The following is a 20,096-nucleotide window of genomic DNA, read 5'->3' as shown; positions in this document are numbered from 1 at the left end:
TCAGTACTGACCCTCTGACAGTGCAACACTCCCTCAGTACTGACCCTCTGACAGTGCAGCACTCCCTCAGTGTCGACCCTCCAACAGTTCAGTGGGACTTGAACACATGACCTTTAGGCTCAGGGGTGAGTGTGCTACCCACTGAAAAGAGCTGCAGTTAGAAAGCTGCACCACTCACGTCTTGTATTGAAAGACTTTGGCTTGTGTGAATTCTGATGACCTAAACGTTGTGTTTTAATGTGTATCAGAGGAACAGTGCATGTCACCTACAATAACTCCTGTCTCAGCTGCACCCATGTTAAACTCCACCTGTCACTCGTTCAGCCCCGGTTAGGTTCAGATTTCATTGCAGCTTCACATTAAAATAACCGCATTGCCCCATCTAGTGGCGATAGTGCAGTTTGGAAAGTGGTCATGGCAACAGTGGTACACTAAACGGATCAGGATATCCTCGTTTGTAAGGAGCAGTGAGTGGCCACAATCCACAGCGAGCTGCTTCTCAGGCACTGTGAAAGGGTCTTGTGACTGTCTTGGAGAAACTCATGAAAAGTAAAATGGCCCTGGGAAATTTGGGAAGATTAGAAGAGATGGAATTCCCAGCGTTTTCGTGTCTCTGTGAGCTCTGTGACTGTGGGTAAGAGTCTTTCTGATATCTTCTTGGTTACAGTGACAAGTTCACAAGCAGCATTTTTACATTCCCCCCCTGGATGAACAGACTAGCCCTCCCACTCCTTCATCCACCCATCCACCTCTACAATCCCCTCCCCACCCCTGCCCCACACATATATTGCCACTGCCCACTCTCACATTCCAACCCCCACCATCCAAATCTTAGTAATATCTGGAGTTATAAAGCTAGTCTCAGTAATGGTGACCATGAAACTATCATCGATTGTTGTAAAAACCCATCGGGTTCACTCATGCCCTTTAGGGAAGGAAATCTGCCGTCCTTACCCAGCCTGGCCTACATGTGACTCCAGACCCACAGCAATGTGGTTGACTCTTAACTACCCTCTGAAGTGACCGAGCAAAACACCAGCTCAAGGGCAATTAGGGATGGGCAACAAATTGTGATCTTGTCAGCACTGCCCACATCGCATGAAAGTATGAATTAAATTAATCTTCAATCTCACCCTTAATTCCATCCCTGCTCCCCTGTCGCTGCCCCCACTCCTTTTACCCCTACCTCTGCTACCCCACCACAGTGCCTGGGGTCCCACCCTAAACCACTCCCCCCCTCAACAAACATTAATTAGCTGGGAGTCGAGGCGCTCACTCCTGAGCAGCCAATGATTGCGCTGGGAAGTACACATAGATTTTGGGCTCAACTGTGATACACCTTATAGTTGATTGTCCTGCAATACTCATTGTCCTGTCTCGCACTTGAACATTGGCTGCTTGAGTGAGAGAGTTGGACAGAAAGCAAGCCAGCTGTTTCAGGAGAGGAGGACAGAGAGTATTGACTACACTGGGAAGAGCTTTGAGATGTCCTGCGGGATGTGACAGGTGCTGTTTAAAGGCAGGTTCTCACTCCCTTAGGAGCACCACTCCAGATTGTGGAAGAGATTGTCAGATAAACGCTCTGACAGGTTTCACACCCACAACCCAAGTGAGCACAACTTCATCCTGGAGATGTTTGCAAGTGTTGCTGTAGAATTTTGAGAGAAGATTGTACATTAGCAGAGAGTCGACACTTATCAGCCGTGGCTGTTTTTTAGTCTCAGCGTGTCCTTTACGATGCTGGAGATTAAGGTTTGCATTCTTCTATTTAAGGGATTTTGTTTAATTCTTTCACATGGTGTGGGTGCCGCTGGCTAGACCAGCATTTGTTGCCTATTGCTAATTGTTCGAGAAGGCGATGGTGAGCCACGTTCTAGAACACTGCAGTCCATGTGGTGTAGGTACACCCACAATCCCATTGCCCCACTAACATTAGGGATCCCAGGTTTACCATCTCCTTCTAAACATTCTACCCAGTGAGTCTCTGGACACTCATTCCCTGATCCCAATCTCGGTGTGTTGGTTATTATAAAGTGTCCAGTTTGCATCAAGGAGATAACAGGTGAGATCATCTGTAATCTGAAAATCTGGGAGGGTGAATCATGGGAGAGTAAACCCTCACACAGCATCTTTGGTCAATACATGAGCACAAGATAAAACTACTAGATGAAGTCAGATTCCACATCACTCATTACCAACACACAAAGAGACCATGCTAATCCCACTTTCTTGAACTCTCCCCATAGCACAGCATCAATCCCAAACTAATCCCACTGTCCCACTCTCTCCCCATAGCACAGCATCAATCCCAAACTAATCATACTGTCCCGCTCTCTCCCCATAGCACAGTATCAATCCCAAACTAACCACACTTCCCTGTTCTCTCCCAATAGGCCTTTATCAATCCCAAACTATTCTATTGCCCCACTCTCTCCCAATAGCCCTCTATCAATCCCAAATTAATCCCACAGCCCCGCTCTCTCCACAGAGACCTGTATCAATCCCTAATTAATCCCTCTGCCCCACATTCTCCACAAAGACCTGTATCAGTCCCAAACTAACCACACTGCCCCTCATTCTCCACATAGCCCTGTATCTCCCACTGCTTCAAATAGTTATTTATTCTTCTCCTGAAAAGATGCAATGATTTTTGCCTCAGTCACTGTCTGGGAAAAGTATGGAGTGTCCTGGACCTTCCCTGCACCATAACGTCAAAATCTGATGACTGCACAGTGTTCCCTATCACTCACAACTGCTCAAATACTGAATCAAACTACATCCAAATGCAGCAAGATCTGGACAACATTCAGGCTCAGGCTGACAAGTGGCAAATAACATTTGTGCCACACAAGTGCCAGGCAATGACCATCTCCAACAAAAGAGAATCCAACCATCTCCCCTTGACATTCAATGGCATTACCATCACTGAATGAAGCAGCTGAAGGTGGTTGGGCCAAGGACACTACCCTGAGGAACTCCTGCAGTGATGTCCTGGAGCTGAGATGACTGACCTCCAACAACCACAATCATCTTCCTCTGTGCTCGGTATGACTCCAACCAGAGGAGAGTTTTCCTCCTGATTCCCATTGACCCCAGTTTTGCTAGGGCTCCTTGATGCCACACTCGGTCAAATGCTGCCTTGATGTCAAGGGCAGTCACTCTCACCTCACCTCGGGAGTTCTGCTCAGTGATTAACCATGAGGAAGTAATGACATCATGGAGCAATTTAAACTGTATTTCTCTTAGTTATGCAAGGATTAAACAGTGCCAGGCGAGTAAGTAATATCATTCCATTCAGAATAACACACAGGGTTGCCAACTTGGGTTGGATGCATTCCTGGAGGTTTTAATTGCATGACCCTCCTGTCTCCACTGGCTCATCCAATCGAACACCGAATTTCCACTGCCCCAATATTTTTCTCAGCTAAGTTGTAGAAAGAAAGTGGAAAAAAAATTAGTTTAATGTCCCTGTGAGTTTTTCTCCTGAGTTCCAGAGTCTAGAAGATTAATTTTCAATTCCTGAAGGCCCCAAAACAATCCTGGAGGGTTGGCAACCTCTGGATGTAAAATCTAGGGAATATATGCGTGGAATTGTGCCTGATAGCACTGGTTAGTTAAGGTTTGTCCTGGTTACAGCTCCCTAATGATCTCTTCCTTCTCTTCTCCAGGCAACACAAGGACCATCAGAACTGTAAAAAGCTATCACATCGGCGCGATGCAGACTGCCTCCTGAGTCATTACCAGTCCACATTCACTCAGCCTCGGAGTAAGAACCTGACGTATCACTATAATGCAATGCCTCTTTTGTCTTGGGGCAGTGACTTCTGCTTTCTCTCTTTCCTACTTTAGTTTGATGTTGTTTTCAATAGGGGGAGGTGGAGGGACATTTGTGTGGGAGGGGGTGAGGTTGCGGAGCTGAATCATGGGCCTCAGAGATGAGGCTGGAACAGATTGTAACGATGGGGGGATTGGTGGGCACAGTCTCCCCACACACTGCCTCTGGATGACAGCTGGACTGGTAGCAATACTGTCAGTGCCCTCCAGGTCCAATCATTCCTACCTGGGGTTTGCCAGTGAGTGAAGATGTCCCATCATCTCTGTCTGGTGTAGGATCCACTCCGAACATGAAGCTGACAGCTCAGCCAGCAGTGTGCAGAGCCGAGCTGAGGGTTACCAATTCTCCAGGATTCTCCAGAACTCCAGGAATTAATAATTACTCTGCTGGACTGTGCTGTGAAAATAAAACAGGAAATGAGTAACAGAGAAAATTGTGCGTTTTTCATGTTCTTGAAGCAGTTTTGTGAAAAATCCCACGCATAATTATAAATATAATTTCTTTCAAAAGGCAAGCGTATTTACAACAACTTGCATTTAGATAACACCTTTAATGTAGTAAAATGGCCCAATTATTAAGCAAAATTTGTCACTGAGCCACATAAGGAGATATTGGAGCAGATGACAAAATTAGGTTTTAAGGAGGTGGCGGGGAGAGAGAGAGAGGGACATCGCAATGGGGAGTTTTAGGGAATTCGAGAGCTCAGAGTCTTGGCAGCCACAGCATCTGGATCAGCCACGATGCTGCAATTAAAGCTCGGGTTGTGGGAGAGTGCAGAATAGTAGGAGCACTGATATCACAGAGGGTTGTAGGAATGAAGAGATTTTAAAAAATTATTTATTCGTTCACAGGATGAGGGTGTCATTGGCTAGGTCAGCATTTATTGCCCATCCCTAATTGCCCTTGAGATTACAGAGGTAATAACTGGTGGTAGTTTCAGGCAGTCACTCAGAGCTGTGAGAATCTGTGCCTAAATTTTCTCCCTGTGACACTGTATCTTTGCCAGAACAGCAACATATTTATCACTCAACCAACATCGCTAATAACATATCTGCTCAATCTCGTATTGCTGTTTATGGAATCTTACTATGCACTAACAGGCTGCTGGGCTTCTATTGTTACAGCAGTGATTAGACAGCACAAGTGCTTCATTGACTGTAAAGTACTTTGGGATGCCGAAGGATGTAATAGGCACTATAGAAATACAAATCTTTCTTTCTAAACTCTGTTTATGTCACTCCTTTCACGGAATGAGTGAACAGTGCCAGGAGTTCACTGCAGGATTTCGCAGGTAACAGGGATCAATGCAGAATGAACTCCTCTTTGATCCTGTTTCAGATATCCAGCCCCGAAGCAGCAAGAGGCCAGTTCGCACCCCACCCTACCACAACCCACCAGCCATGCAGTGTGAAACCACACAGAGAGCCGCATTTGGACCGAAAACTCTGAAGGAACAAACAAAGCCCTGCACCAGAGTGAGTGGCACTGGAATGTTCCCAGCGGATATTACACCGAGGTTATGGCAAATCTAGGGGGATGGGTCAGTCCCAAGGGGCACCGGGGGGGGATGGGTCAGTCCCAAGGGGCACCGGGGGGGGGGGGGATGGGTCAGTCCCAAGGGGCACCGGGGGGGGATGGGTCAGTCCCAAGGGGCACTGGGGGGGATGGGTCAGTCCCAAGGGGCACCGGGGGGGATGGGTCAGTCCCAAGGGGCACCGGGGGGGATGGGTCAGTCCCAAGGGGCACTGGGGGGGATGGGTCAGTCCCAAGGGGCACCGGGGGGGATGGGTCAGTCCCAAGGGGCACCGGGGGGGATGGGTCAGTCCCAAGGGGCACTGGGGGGGGATGGGTCAGTCCCAAGGGGCACCGGGGGATGGGTCAGTCCAAAGGGGCACCACACTGGCTGCCCTCAGATCGTTGTTGGGAATCCCCAGGGAAGTGTACAAGTGATGGAAAGATTGGGGAAGGAAATGGGGGAGGTTAAAGAACCCATTCCAAATTGGTTGAAATGAACCCAAACTCCTTCAACATCAGAATTACTTCAGCAAACAGAGAGAAGGTAATAGAAAGAGAGGTAGAAAGAGAAAGAGAGAGACACAGCCCATCAGTGACAAACCAATATTAACCATTGGATTGTAGAGTTTGTCCTTCAGAAATCTGTTGTGCTGCCTTGAGTAGAATACTTCCCTGTGATAATGTTTCGGAGCTCCTCATTCTCTGTTCATGTGAGTTATTTTACAGAGGGAATGTTACGGAGTTACGCAGGAAACAGTTTATGCCAAACCCATCCAGAACAGCGCGTTAACCCTGAAAAAAGATGCAACAACGACCCAGAAACATCCAACCAGCAGCATACGCTCCAGTCGGTCAAGTTCCAATGGCAGCACCAACAAAGACTGGCTGCCAGAAACACCAGTGAGCTGCCGGGAGCTGCCAGTCACTGCAGGTGAAACTCTCCAATATTCCTTACATTTCCTTCTTCCTTAAACCTTCTCCCCTCTCCCAAATGGGTCCTTCTCACCAGGTGACAGGGTCTAGGATTTCTAAGTGCACTGCAATACCCCTCACTGCTTCTGGGTCTGAGTGTTGAACAGTTATTGTACCAGTGGGACATCAGGTGTGAAGCTGGGGTTCTGGCAGGTCGGGGGGAAATGAAGAAATATACAAAACAGGGGAGGTGGTAGGAGATCTTTTAATCACAACTTTGAACAAACATAAGCTGCTCAGAGAGCTACATTTTTTATAGTCCACTAATAAGGTGGGCGAGGGAGTGTCTTTGGATATTATCAATACAGACATCTAGAAGGTATTAATTAGATTTCACACAGAGATAATTAGCAAAAAAAAAAAGAGCACATGGAATTGGGAAGCAAGATAGGAGACAAAGTGTAGATAAAGGGAATCTAGTCTGATTGGTGTGTTATGGACAGGAGGGGGTTAATTTAAACTAATTTCTCTTCTCACCACCCGTCCGTAAACAGAAAGGTGTCTTGATTTGCTTCCCTCTTTATAAGTGGTGGCATATTCCCCAACCTCTCGGTTTTTGCGTGATCCTATTTTCTATTAATAACCTCCCAGCAAACTCAAGATAGGATGAACTCAAAGGGTTAGTTAGTGAAAAGGAGGGTCACAATGTCACCTCCACACTCAGATAGTATAGAAAAGGGATAGAGAAAAGAAAGATTTACAGCGCAGAGACCACAGAGAAAATAAATATTGTTTCACATGGGTTCCAGAGTCCTGAAGCAAAGTCCAATGAGGTATTCCTTCACAGAAGTCGATGTTGGATAATTCACTTTTCCAGCGGTGTTGACTTCACATGATGAGATAGGCATGCAGTCTTGTAGGTCTTGTAGGTGATGGTACAGAATTTCCAATAGAAGTAGTGCAGATGGGGCCAGGCATTCACCCTGGGCAGAGCTCCTTTTCCGTGAGGCTGCAGTCAGATGGTGAACAGCAGACTGAGCTTTGAAGTTCAGCAAGGCGATATTACTGATTCCACAAACCAGAGGCACATGTCACATGACTCCCACCTCTCCACACTGTCTTTGACAAGGGATGTGCATCCCTTGTCTGGATCCCCGAGATTGTCAAATGTCTCAACCATTAAGAATTGAAAGGAAGGGTTTTTTAAATTTCATCATGAGATGTGGGCGTTGCTGGCTAGGCCAGCACATGTTGCCCATCTCTATGATTTTGCAGATGAGCAGACTCCTCTTGGCCAGCCTGGGTTATGAAATGCAGAGACCCTTTGTATAGCTTTCTTTGAATTTATCCTGTGCAGCCCACAGGGGGTCATTAGTGGCTCCCCAGAGATAACAATGTGCAAGTTTCCCCGATATTGCCAGGTAGTTCCTTTGTTCCGGGGTTACAGACAGACATAGATTCAGCCATTTTAAGGATCTTTGTTTAGTTTTTAAAATTTTAGGAACAGCCAATGAGGATATCTATATTTTATAAAAATACACAGTATGAGGTCTTAGTCCCTCACAGGCCCCTCAGAGCTTTCCCCGGAATCTGTCCCAGAGCTAGAACTTTTCACTATATTTATTAAGGACTTGGATGAAGGATGGGAGAATTTTATATCCAAGTTTGCAGACAATAGAAACTAGGAAGTACATTAAGACATGCAGAGGGAACAGAAGGTGCAAAGGGACATAGACAAATTGTACAAAACAATAAAAACGAAGTTTCATGAAGGTGCGTGTGAAGTCATCACTCTGAACCCTAATGGTGAAAGACTAGGAGCTGTAGAGCAGCAGAGACTTGGGAAACCAAGTTTCCAAATTATTCATTGCCAGTTAACAAATACATTTAGAAATGAAAAAGGCAACTGAAATGTTGGTGTTTATCTCAAGAGGGTTAAGATTAGGGAGGTAGTGAAGCTTCAGCTGTACAGGGCCCTGGCCAGAACCCCTCTGGAATGTGGCAATATTCTGTTCCTGTGTTCCCAACAAGTCCTGCATACCTCACAGTTCCATAGGTAGCAAGGAGCCCGAGGCCTTAAATATTCTAGAAAATAAGACCTCTAATGTTCTATTTCCATTCTCCAGGATCTCAGTGTTGCCAATGCCAGAGCAAAATGTAGCAAAGTACAACACAAGCGGAGATAGCTGAAAGTTCATGCTACAGGGTAGAATGAGGAAAAGCCATGCCAGACAACTTAAAGTTTCAAGGTATGGTGACTCAGAGTCGCCAAGGAGAACAGGGTGAACCACAGCCCCTCAGTAAACAGTTCAGAGTGCATGGTTGCTGGGCTCTGTAATCCTTTAGTGAGTCGAGATCAGATTGAGAAACACAAGACTGCACAATGTTTCCATGTAACTTTATATATTAATATGTTTTGCTTCCTGAAGGCATTGAACTTAAAGTAAATTTTGCAGATATAATTTTTAACACAGGATAGGTCAATAGTGGTGGACATTTAAAGGGATATTTCAGAATACACAGAATAGATACATTCCAAGAAAGAAAAAATCCAAGGGGCGGATCCACTATCCGTGGTTAACGAACAAAGCTTAAGACAGGATCAAACTTAAAGAAATTGCATATAATTGCACAAGGATGGGTGGCAGGTCAGAAGATTGTACAGAATATAAAAAACAGCAAAGAATGACTAAAAGATTAATAAGGGGGGAAGAATTAGAGTACACGAGAAAGCTAGCTAGCTAGCTAGATAGCAAGAGTTTCTATAGATATTTAAATAAGAAAAAGTGAGTCTTGCTCCTATAGAAAGTGAGTCTGGAGAATTGATAGCGGAAAATAAGGAGATGACAGATGAATTGAACAGGTATTTTGCACCGGTCTTTACTATAGAGGATACAAGTAACATCCCAGAAATAGCTGTAAATCAGGAAATGAAAGGGAGGGAGGAACTCAGGAAAATTACAATCACCAGGAAAGTGGTATTTGGAAAGTTGTTGGAGCTGTGGGCTGACAAGTGCCCAGGACCTGATCGACTTCATCCAACGGTCTTAAAAGAAGTGATTAATGAGATAGCTGATGCGTTGATTTTAACTTTCCAAGATTCCCTAGATTCTGGAAATTCTGGTTCCATTAGATTGGAAAATAGAAAATGTAACTTCTTTATTCAAAAAGGGAGGGAGACAGAAAGCAGGAAACTACAGGCCAGTTAGCTTAACATCTGTCATAGGGAAAATGTTAGAAGCTATTAAAGATGCTATAGCAGAGCACTTGGAAAAATTCAACTCAATCAGGCAGAGTCAGCATGGTTTTGTGAAAGGGAAATCATGTTTAACCAATTTATTGGAGTTCTTTGAAGAAGTAGCATGTGCTGTGGATAAAGGGGAACTGGTGGATGTACTGTACTTAGATTTCCAGAAGGCATTTGATAAAGTGACACATCAAAGGTTATTGCAGAAAATAAAAGCTCATGGTGTAGGGGGTAACATATTAGCATGAAGACTGGCTAGCTAACAGGAAGCAGGGAATATACATAAATGGATTACTTTCTGATGGGCAACATGTAATGAGTGGTGTGTCACAGGGATCAGTGCGGGGGCCTCAACTCTTCACAATTTATATAAATAACTTGGATGAAGGGACCGAAGGTATAGTTGCTAAATTTGCTGATGACACAAAGATAGGTAGGAAAGTAAATTGTGAAGAGAACATAAGGAGGCTACAAGAAGATATCTGTGCTGCAGCTTTCTGCGGTCTTTCTCCATTTAAATAATATTCAGCTCCTCTATTCTTTCTGCCAAAGTACATAGCCTCACATTTTCCCACATTATATTCCATCTGCCAGGTTTTTGCCCACTCACTTAACCTGTCTATATCCCTTTGTAGACTTTGTGTCATCCTCACCACTTGCCTTCCCACCTATTTTTGTGTCATCCGCAAACTTGGCGATAGTACATTCACTTCACTCATCTAAATCATTAATATATATTGTAAATAATTGTGGCCCCAGCACTGATCCCCCTGGCACTCCACTAGTTACAGGGTGCCATCCTGAAAATTCCCCCCTTATCCTAACTCTCTGGGCAGAATTTTACGAGTCGCTGATGTCATCGCGCCCCATTTAAATTTTCAGGAAGGCGGGAGCGCAGCAAAATCAGCTGTGCGCCCGCCGACCTGACAATGGCCAATTGAGGCCATTGACAGGGTCAATTATATAATTAAAGGACCTGCCCGTCCAACCTTAAGGATGGCGGGCAGGTCAGGAGCCCCGGCGGGAAGTAGAAAAAACATGAAACCTCATCCACGGGCGGGATGAAGTCTCACGTAGGGTTTTTAAAATTTTAATAAAGATTTTGTAAAAATTTGTCACGAGGGGATATGTAAGGGAAATTTTTTATTTCTATTTTTAATATTTTTGAAAGTAGAGGCAGTCTCCCTGAGGCAGCACTTAGCCTCAGGGAGATGAGGGCGCTCTTTCATGCACGAAAGAGCGCACTCACGATTTCGGGAATCCCCTCCACTTGCACAGGGAGCGCATAGCGCTTCCCTGCGGACGTCATGCTGGGCGGGCCTTAATTGGCCCGCCCATGTAAAATGGCGCCGCGCCTCCCCTCGAGGGCGCTGATCAGAAGCGTGCCCATATGTGCCCGCCCATCAACTTCCCCCAGGCAGGGGAAAATTCAGCCCTCTGTCTTCTATTAGTTAGCCAGTCCTCTACCCATGCTCATATACTGCCCCCAACACCATGGCCTCTGATCTTATTAAGTAGCCTTATGTGCGGTACCTTATCAAACTCCTTTTGGAAATCCAGATGTATCTACTGGTTCCCTTTTATCTATCCTGCTTGTTACCTCCTCAAAGAATTCTAATAAATTTGTTAGGCATGATTTCCCCTTCATGAGCCATGCTGACTCTGCTGGATTAGATTATGTATTTCTAAATGCTCTGTTATTACATCCTTTATAATAGACTCCAACATTTTCCCAATGACAGATGTTAAACTAACTGGCCTATAGTTACCTGTTTTTTGTCTCCCTCCCTTTTTTGCCTAGGGGTGTTACATTGGCAGTTTTCCAATCCTCTGGGACTTTTCCAGAATCTAAGGATTCTTGGAAGATTACTACCAGTGCATCCTCTATCTCTGTGGCTACTTCCTTTAATATCCTAGGATCAACAGATACTCCCAGGTCAGGTGCAGAACGGGGTTAGATACAGAGTGAAGGTCCCTCTACACTGTCCCCATCAAACACTCCCAGGACAGGTACAGCACGGGGTTAGATACAGAGTAAAGCTCCCTCTACACTGTCCCCATCAAACACTCCCAGGACAGGTACAGCACGGGGTTAGATACAGAGTAAAGCTCCCTCTACACTGTCCCCATCAAACACTCCCAGGGCAGGTACAGCATGGGGTTAGATACAGAGTAAAGCTCCCTCTACACTGTCCCCATCAAACACTCCCAGGACAGGTACAGCACGGGGTTAGATACAGAGTAAAGCTCCCTCTACACCATCCCCATCAAACACTCCCAGGACAGGTACAGCACGGGGTTAGATACAGAGTAAAGCTCCCTCTACACCATCCCCATCAAACACTCCCAGGACAGGTACAGCACGGGGTTAGATACAGAGTAAAGCTCCCTCTACACCGTCTCCATCAAACACTCCCAGGTCAGGTACAGCACGGGGTTAGATACAGAGTAAAGCTCCCTCTACACTGTCCCCATCAAACACACCCAGGACAGGGACAACATGGGGTTAGATACAGAATAAAGCTCCCTCTACACCGTCCCCATCAAACACTCCCAGGACAGGGACAACATGGGGTTAGATACAGGGTTAATGAATGGTCTGTGGTTCAAAGAGACAGTGGGAAACAGTTTGCGCAGCATTTCAGGAATTTTTGTTGTTGCTGTTCTCTGAATATATGAATTGATTTGCAATGTGTTACTCTGTTACTAAAGGTGTTCATGATTTGAATACCACTTACCAAGTCACGTTTCAGCCTTTACCCTTGGAGAAACAGCGCAAGCCAGTCAAGAAGCGAGCCAAGGCAAAGTCTGCTCCCATGGAGACAATCAGCACCTATCGCAAAGATTTTCCTTTTCACACTCTCCAGTCAGCAACACCCAGGCCAGCAATACCGAGATGGGACAACCTGTATATTAACCGCAACCTGCCGTAAGAACCGCACATTAATGCCTGTTAACCCTTCACTCACAGAGCACACATGGCCTAGTCCTCACTGCCTGCGGGGAGCAGCTTCATCATTGGTCAGGGATCTGGTGGCAAATTCTGAGGCTATTTTTATTTTCCAGATAGTTCTTGATTTAATTAGTGTGGTTTGTCATAAATCTTCCCTTTCCCCATCCCCCAAAAACCATGGTTCCTGCCTCTTATTATTGTCACTCTTCCTAATTAAAGCCTTGAACACTGACCAGCTTTGAGAGGCTGAAAAAAGATATAAAAAACAGCAGCTTCTTTCCCTCTGCATCAAACTCCCACGTTAGCACTCACACCTTATCACACTGTGTCCATTGGTAAAACCCATCTACTTTTATAGAGAGCTGAGGACTCACACCCAAGTTGCAATTCTTAAATCAGTTTCCTGCTACTGGCAGTGTTGTAAGGATCGGGCTCAGGCATGATACACCCCATGGTTGAATAGTTTGTTGACACTGACTACACACTCAAGGGGAAACTGTGCCATAGCTGTAATGTCACTGGACGAATAAACCAGAGGCCCAGGCTGGTTCTCTGGGGCCATAGGTTCCAATCCCCTCACAGCAACTGGTGGATTTTAAATTCAATTAGTAAAAAAACAATGGAATTGAAAGCTAATCTCAGTAATGATGACCATGGAACTATCATCGATTGTTGTAAAAATCCACCTGGTTTACTAATGTCCTTTGGGGTACCTGGTCCGTCCTGTGACTCCAGACCCACAGCAATGTGGGTGTTATTGACCTCTGAAACAGTCTAGCAAGCTGCTTATTTCAAAGGCAATTAGGGATGGGCAACAAATGCTGGCTATGCCAGTGATGTCCACATCCCATGAAAGAATAAAAAAAACTCGTACCAAAATCCCATGTACCAGGGATGAAGATTTTATCTCTCTCAGCATAGGCAGTTATTTAAACTGGTACTGGGAAGATGCAAGTATTGCATTCAATTTATTGCTTAACTAGTTAAACTATTTGATATCACTATGGACCAACAGTAGAATGATATTTTTATTTTGAAACCTAATTAGTTAATTTAAACACAATAAAGATGGCATGGTTGGTAATGTGTTGCAGCTGTAGCATATGGGTGCTGATGGACACCAGTATGATCCTCAGCTCTGAGTTGATGAGCTGGAGGGTGGGGGGGTGGTGGGGGGGGGGTGGGGGTGGGGGGGCGGTGGGGGGGGGCGGTGGGGGGGGGTGGGGGGGGGTGGGGGGGGGTGGGGGGGGGGTGGGGGGGGGTGGGGGGGGGGTGGGGGGGGGGTGGGGGGGGGGTGGGGGGGGGGTGGGGGGGGGGTGGGGGGTGGGGGGGGGTGTGGGGGGGGGTGGGGGGGGGTGGGGGGGGGGTGGTGGGGGGTGGGGGGGGGGTGGTGGGGGGTGGGGGGGGGGTGGGGGGGGGGTGGGGGGGGGTGGGGGGGGGGTGGGGGGGGGTGGGGGGGGGGTGGGGGGGGGGTGGGGGGGGGTGGGGGGGGGGTGGGGGGGGGTGGGGGGGGGTGGGGGGGGTGGGGGGGGTGGTGGGGGGGGTGGGGGGGGTGGGGGGGGTGGGGGGGGTGGGAGAGAGACACATTGAGGGTGTGGTGATTGTGGAGATGAGCAGATAATCAAAAGATGTCACAGACAAAAGGGTCAAAGAGGTGTTTTGTCTGAGAAAGTGCTAATTAAGAATGGAGGACAGGATATTCAAAGTACAGCTCTTGAAGGCTGTATTGCCTGCCTCATGCCAGGGTGAAGGACATCTCAGGGTTGGAGAGGAACTTGGAATGTGAGGAGAAGGATTCCGTTTTTGTGATCCATGTGTGTGCCAATCATAAAGGTAGAACTAAGAAAGAGTTTTTCCTAAGGGAATGTGAGCAGCTAAGGGCTAAACTAAAAAGCAGAACCACAGAGGTAATAATCTCTGGATCATTACCTGAGCCATGAGCAAACTGGCATAGGGTAAATAAGATTAGAGAGATGAATTTGTGGCTCAAAGATTAGTGTGAGAGGAAGGGGTTTTCATTCATGGGACACTGCACCAGTTCTGGGGAAAATGGGAGCTTTACTGTTGGGACAGTCTTCACCTGAACCATGCTGGGACCAGAATACTAGCAAATCACATAATCAGAGCTATAGAGAGGGCTCTAAACTAAATAGTGGGGGTGGGGTTCACATGAAGGGAGTTTTGGAATGTTAAAGAGAAAGGACAAGACAATAGCGCAGGATAGTGATATGGGTAATGATAACCAGAGAGTGACTCCAGACCCACAGCTGGCAGACTGACCACCTGTTACTGGCTCTATAACTGAATGCGCACGGTATTTGTGAGGAGTTGGATGAATTGATAGTGCAAAAAGAAATAACTGATTATGATATGATCGACATTACAGAGACACGATTGCAAAGTGACCATCGCTGTGACCTGAATATTCGAGGGCATCTGACATTTTGGAAGGAAAGGAAAATGGGGGCGGGAGTGGCGTGAGTCTGTTAAAGGATGAAATCAATACAGTGTGAGAAATGATCTTGGTTCCAAGGATCAAAATGTAAAAACAGTTTGGGTGGAGATAAAGAATAGCAAAGGAAATGAGTCACTGGTGGGAGTGTTTACAGGATCCCTGACAATAGCTACACTGGTAGGGAAGCATTTAAGGAGATATTGCATAACTCTCAACAAAGATAAATTCCATTGAGAAAGAAAGACATTATGAGGAGGACACATCATCTGTGGCTAACTAAGGAAGTGAAAGATGATATCGATTGAAAGAAAAGGTGTACAATGCTGCAAAAAACAGTGGGTCGCCCAGAAGATTGGGAAAATTTTAGAATCAGCAAAGAATGACTTAAAAGGTAAAAATTGGAACATGAGAGAAAATTAATAACCAATATAAAAACAGATGTTAAAAGGAAGAGAGCAGTTAAAGTAAGAATTAGTCACTTAGAGTGACAGTGGGGAATTAATGGGAGAAAAAGAAATGGCAGGGAATTTGAACAAGTATTTTGAATCTGTCTTCACAGTGGAGGATACAGAAAACATTCCAAGAATAGAAGAAAATGAAGCAGAAGGGAAGGAGGAACTTAAAACAGTCACAATCATTTAAAAAAAAAGGTCTAAGGAAAACTAATGGGACTAAAGCTGCCAAGCCCCCAGGACCTGATGGCCTGCATCTTAGGGTTTTAAAAGAGTTGGCTGTAGAGATAGTGAATTGATTGCTTGTAATCATCTAAGATTCTGGAAACATAGAAACTAGGAGCAGGAGTAGGCCATTCGGCCCTTCGAGCCTGCTCCACCATTCATTATGATCATGGCTGATCATCCAACTCAATAATCTGCTCTCGCTTTCTCCCCATATCCTTTGATCCCTTTCGCCCCAAGAGCTATATCTAACTCCTTCTTGAAAACATAAAATGTTTTGGCCTCAACTACTTTCTGTGGTAACGAATTCCACAGGCTCACCACTCTCTGGGTGAAGAAATTTCTCCTCATCTCAGTGCTAAATGGTCTACCCCTTATCCTCAGACTGTGACCCCTGGTTCTGGACTCCCCCACCATTGGGAACATCCTTCCTGCATCTACCCTGTCTAGTCCTGTTAGAATTTTATAGGTTTCTATGAGATCCCCCCTCATTCTTCTGAACTCCAGAGAATATAATCCTAACCGACTCAATCTCTCCTCATATGTTAGTCCCGCCATCCCAGGAAAGGTCCCAGAGGATTGGAAAATAGCAAATGCAACGCCATTATTTGAGAAAGGAGGGAGATGGAAAGCAGGAAACTAGAGACAATTTAGTCTGACATCTGGCATTGGGAAAATGCTAGATCCATTATTAAAGAGTAGTTGAAGGACATTTTAAAAATCATAATATATCACAATATAATCGGGCAGATTCAACATGGTTTTGTGAAAGGGAATTGTGTTTGACAAATTTAGAGTTCTTTGAGGATGTAACAAGTAGGGTGGATAAAGGGGAACCTGTAGATGTAGTGTATTCGGATTTCCAAAAGTTATTTGCTAAGGTGCCACATAAATTGGTACGCAAGATAAGACCTCCAAGGTGTTGGGGGTGATATATTAGCACGGATAGAGGATTGGCTAACAGGAGACAGAGTTGGGATAAATGGGTCATTTTCAGGTTGGCAAACTGTAACTAGTGGAGTGCCACAGGGATCAGTGCTGGGGCCACAACTATTTACAATCTATATAAATCGCTTGGATGAAGGGGTTAATTGTATTGTAGCCAAATTTGCTGATGATACAAAGAAAGATAGGAAGGCAAGTTGTGTGGAGAGTACAGAGTCTTCAAAGGGATATCGATAGGTTACGTGAGTGGGCAAAATAACGGTGGATGTGTAATGATAATGAAGGAAAAACACCGAAATGCGTCCGGAAATATTGGACTTTAAAAATAAGATCCGAGTTTTTAAAACATGCCCTCAAGCCACTGGCTGGAATACTGCAGGGTGACTATCTGAGAGGTAATGGAACTCCACCCTGTTGCCAGACAAGGTACTTCTAAAGACATCCTGAAACTAATTATTCTTTCCAGTAGAGACAATGGGACATAATGGGAAATGAGCATCATCTCATCAGAAATCCTGTCAGCAAAGCCCAGACAGATCTGTGAATTTGTTTCCTACTTGGAATATACAAAGGAGGGGTTCAAAGTGAGCTGAAACGCTGGCCTGGTGTCTGTCCGGTGGGTGTTCTGAGACAGAGTAAGTGCTGGAAGTTTGAATCAGGAATAACAGCCACACACACTACCCCTGAAAATCACTAATTTGCAGGTATCCCGATCTCTCTCCCTCTCTACTGGAGTCAACACTACTGGAACCTCGAAACCAACAATGTGTTTTATCCTTTCTTGCCTTTAGTAGTTGACAAACTTACTCTTGCCTTTAACTCAAGAAAGTCTGATTAAATTGGCTCCTTCAAAACCAGAATGATTGGGTCTGGGGAAAAAGGCATCTGCAAAAGGGATTCTTTTTAGATTAAATCTTGTGACCAACAGAAGGGGGGTGGGTGCTGAATAAAGACGGATCCAGTTCATCCCCCCTCACCCGGGGCATAACAATTTGGGGGTGACCCAGCCAGATGGTAACAAATTGAGGGGTCTGACCTGGATCAACAACTTTGGGGAACCTCACCTGGAAGTGGCCGTAACAGATCGGAGCACTCGTCCAGGATTAGAACAAATTGGGGACTCGAAATCTGGAATATTTCTTCCCACAAACAAAGTGAATGAATTAGAGTGGGGGAAGTAAATTGTCCTTCTGAAATCAATTTTTCAGAAAGTGCAAAATGTCTTTCTTGAGTCTATGCTACTGAACTGTTAAAATGTCCACGTTTGATGCCAGTACCTTTCTAGCAGAACCAGAAGCAGTTACTTTTGAGGATCTAAAAGTTCTGTCCCTCGAACAGTTAAGAGTTAGCGAGGCTTTTAGGATTATAGTTTCGAGCAAAAGCCAGAAAACCTGAAATTCTAAAAGGGTCTGCAGGTGGAAAGTGAGGACAATGAAACGGAGAGCATAGCATTAGAGAGATTAAAATTGGAGAAGTGGGGATTAGAATTTCAGGAGAGAGGAAAGGGAATTTCAGAAAAGGGCACAAAGGGAAGAGAGAGAATTTCAGGAGGGAGACAAAGAGAAGGGAGTTTCAACTAAAACGGCTTGAACGGAGGAGCTGGGTCCATTGAAGACACCACTAGCTCGGACTTAAGGATTGAGGCAACGCAGTTTGCTCATCTAATCCCTAAATTGATGAAGCAGAGGTAGAAGCCGCCTTTATCCTTTTATTCCCCCGACATTTCTCCCTCTCCCATGGGTGCTCAGTTTCCTATCACTCTCTCCACCCCCTATCCTTCCCAATTGGTTGGGGGTGACAAGGGGAGGATCTCTTCTAGAACAAGGGTTTGTGGATCAACTCAATTGTCGACCAGTGTGGTTGCCTGCCTGGCCCCTGTGACCCGCTCCTCCTCTAGGTTATTGGAAAGGGTAGAAAGTTTTTAAACTCTTCAAGGAGAATTATTGCATGGAGGTTTTCGTAGGTGATTTCTGTTGTAAGTGCCCGCACGCATTGGTCAAAAGCGAGTTGCTTAAGCCTTTCAAATTCCAGGTACATCTGCTCAGGCTGTTTCCTGAGGGTACAGATTTAGCACAGCAATTAAAAGTGGCCAGTCCAACAGTGGTCCCTATTACTGCAGAGTAAGCTTTCAGAGAAGGGCCCACAAGGTTCACTCCCTCCTGCCTGAGGAAAGTTGCACTGACTATGAGGCAGTAAAAAGGGTTATACTAAGTGCGTACCAGTTAGTGCCAGAGGCGTACAGTCAGAGATTCCGTACCCTCAGGAAACAGCCTGATCAGAGGCACCTGGAATCTGAAAGGCCGACAGACTTGCCAAGACCAGAACCTTCCAGCCAGGAGACTACGTTTTGGGGCTCCTACCAATACCAGATGAACCCTTACAGGCCCAGTTCAGAGGCCCCGATAGAGTAGCAAAGCAACTCGGGAAAGTGAACTATCCAATTGAGACCCCAGGTCAGGGGGGAAAGGCAAAGGCTGTGTCATGTCAACATGATAAAGCCATATCACAGCCAAGAAGGAGACAAATAGCAGTCTATCCCATAGCCACCGACCTGGAGCGGGAGGGTAGCAGTGGGGATGAATTGGAGGGAGATGTGGGTGAGGCCCACACTGAACCCCCTCCTACCCAGCTAACCAATACAGAAATACTAGACAACTTAGACTCCTTGTTCTCCCACCTAGGTGCAGAACAGTGAGACAACCTGACAAAGCTGCTCATTACATTTGAAGGCTTTTGCAGAGACGCGCCAGGCTGCACCACATTAGCTCTGCATGATGTGGATGTGGGAGAGGCCCCTCCCATAAAGCAACATCCATACTGTCTCAGCCCAGAGAAGCTGGCCCAGGTCTGGGAGGAGGTTAGCTACACGCTGCAGCACTAACTAATAGAGCCGAGCAACAGTAACTGGAGCTCCCCAGTTGTGCTGGTGTCCAAGCCGGACGGCTCCTCAAGGTTCTACGCTGACTGCCGAAAAGTTAATGCAGTGACCCGAGCTGACTCCTACTCTACACCCCGGCTGGAAGACGGCATAGAGAGGGTAGGTAAAGCAGCCTATATCACAAAGATAGATTCACTCAAGCAACACTGACAGGTTCCCTTGGCGGCCCAGGCAAAGGAAATCTCTGCTTTCATAGCTCCAGACAGGTTATATCAGTGTTGAGCTATGCCCTTCAGACTCTGAAACGCCCCAGCTCCCTTCCAAAGGGAGGGAACCAGGTAGTGGTGGGCAATAACCTGGACAACCTCCTAGTGTACAGCGACACCGGGGGGAAACCACGTAGATCAACTGGAAGCTCTCTTCCTGAGAGTACAGTCAGCTGACCTAGTGGTCAACCTCGCAAAGAGCAAGTTCGCTAAAGTGACCTGTCCAGGACATGTAATAGGTCAAGGACAGATGCTGCCAAAGTACTAGCCGTAGCTCAGTTCCCCATTCTCATCACAAAACGGGAAATCATGAGGTTCTTGGGGATGTGTGGGTTCTACTGCAAGTTTGTCCCAAACTTTAGCACAGTAGCCTCTCTGCTGACAGACCTACTACAGAAAAAAGCAGAGGTAGT

The 20,096-nt window shown here is 46.0% G+C and overlaps 1 protein-coding gene across 2 annotated transcripts in view; it reads right to left on the bottom strand.

Annotated features, from left to right (window-relative positions):
- Positions 1–12,361, bottom strand: part of LOC144691117 (T-cell surface glycoprotein CD3 delta chain-like) — a 78,714-nt gene extending 66,353 nt beyond the window's left edge. For both annotated transcript variants that reach the window (XM_078559194.1, XM_078559209.1), the window contains exons 1-2: positions 12,248–12,361; positions 4,061–4,231 (exon numbers count right to left, since the gene is read on the bottom strand). The gene's annotated coding sequence lies outside the window, so the exon portion shown is untranslated. The remainder of the gene's footprint in view (positions 1–4,060; positions 4,232–12,247) is intronic.
- Positions 12,362–20,096: the final 7,735 nt, after the last annotated feature.

The sequence above is a fragment of the Cetorhinus maximus genome, chromosome 2 (genome assembly GCF_964194155.1).
Source record: "Cetorhinus maximus chromosome 2, sCetMax3.hap1.1, whole genome shotgun sequence".
Lineage (NCBI taxonomy): Eukaryota > Metazoa > Chordata > Chondrichthyes > Lamniformes > Cetorhinidae > Cetorhinus > Cetorhinus maximus.
Note: the sequence above shows the minus strand (reverse complement) of the source record. Positions and strands in the feature narration are given on the sequence as shown.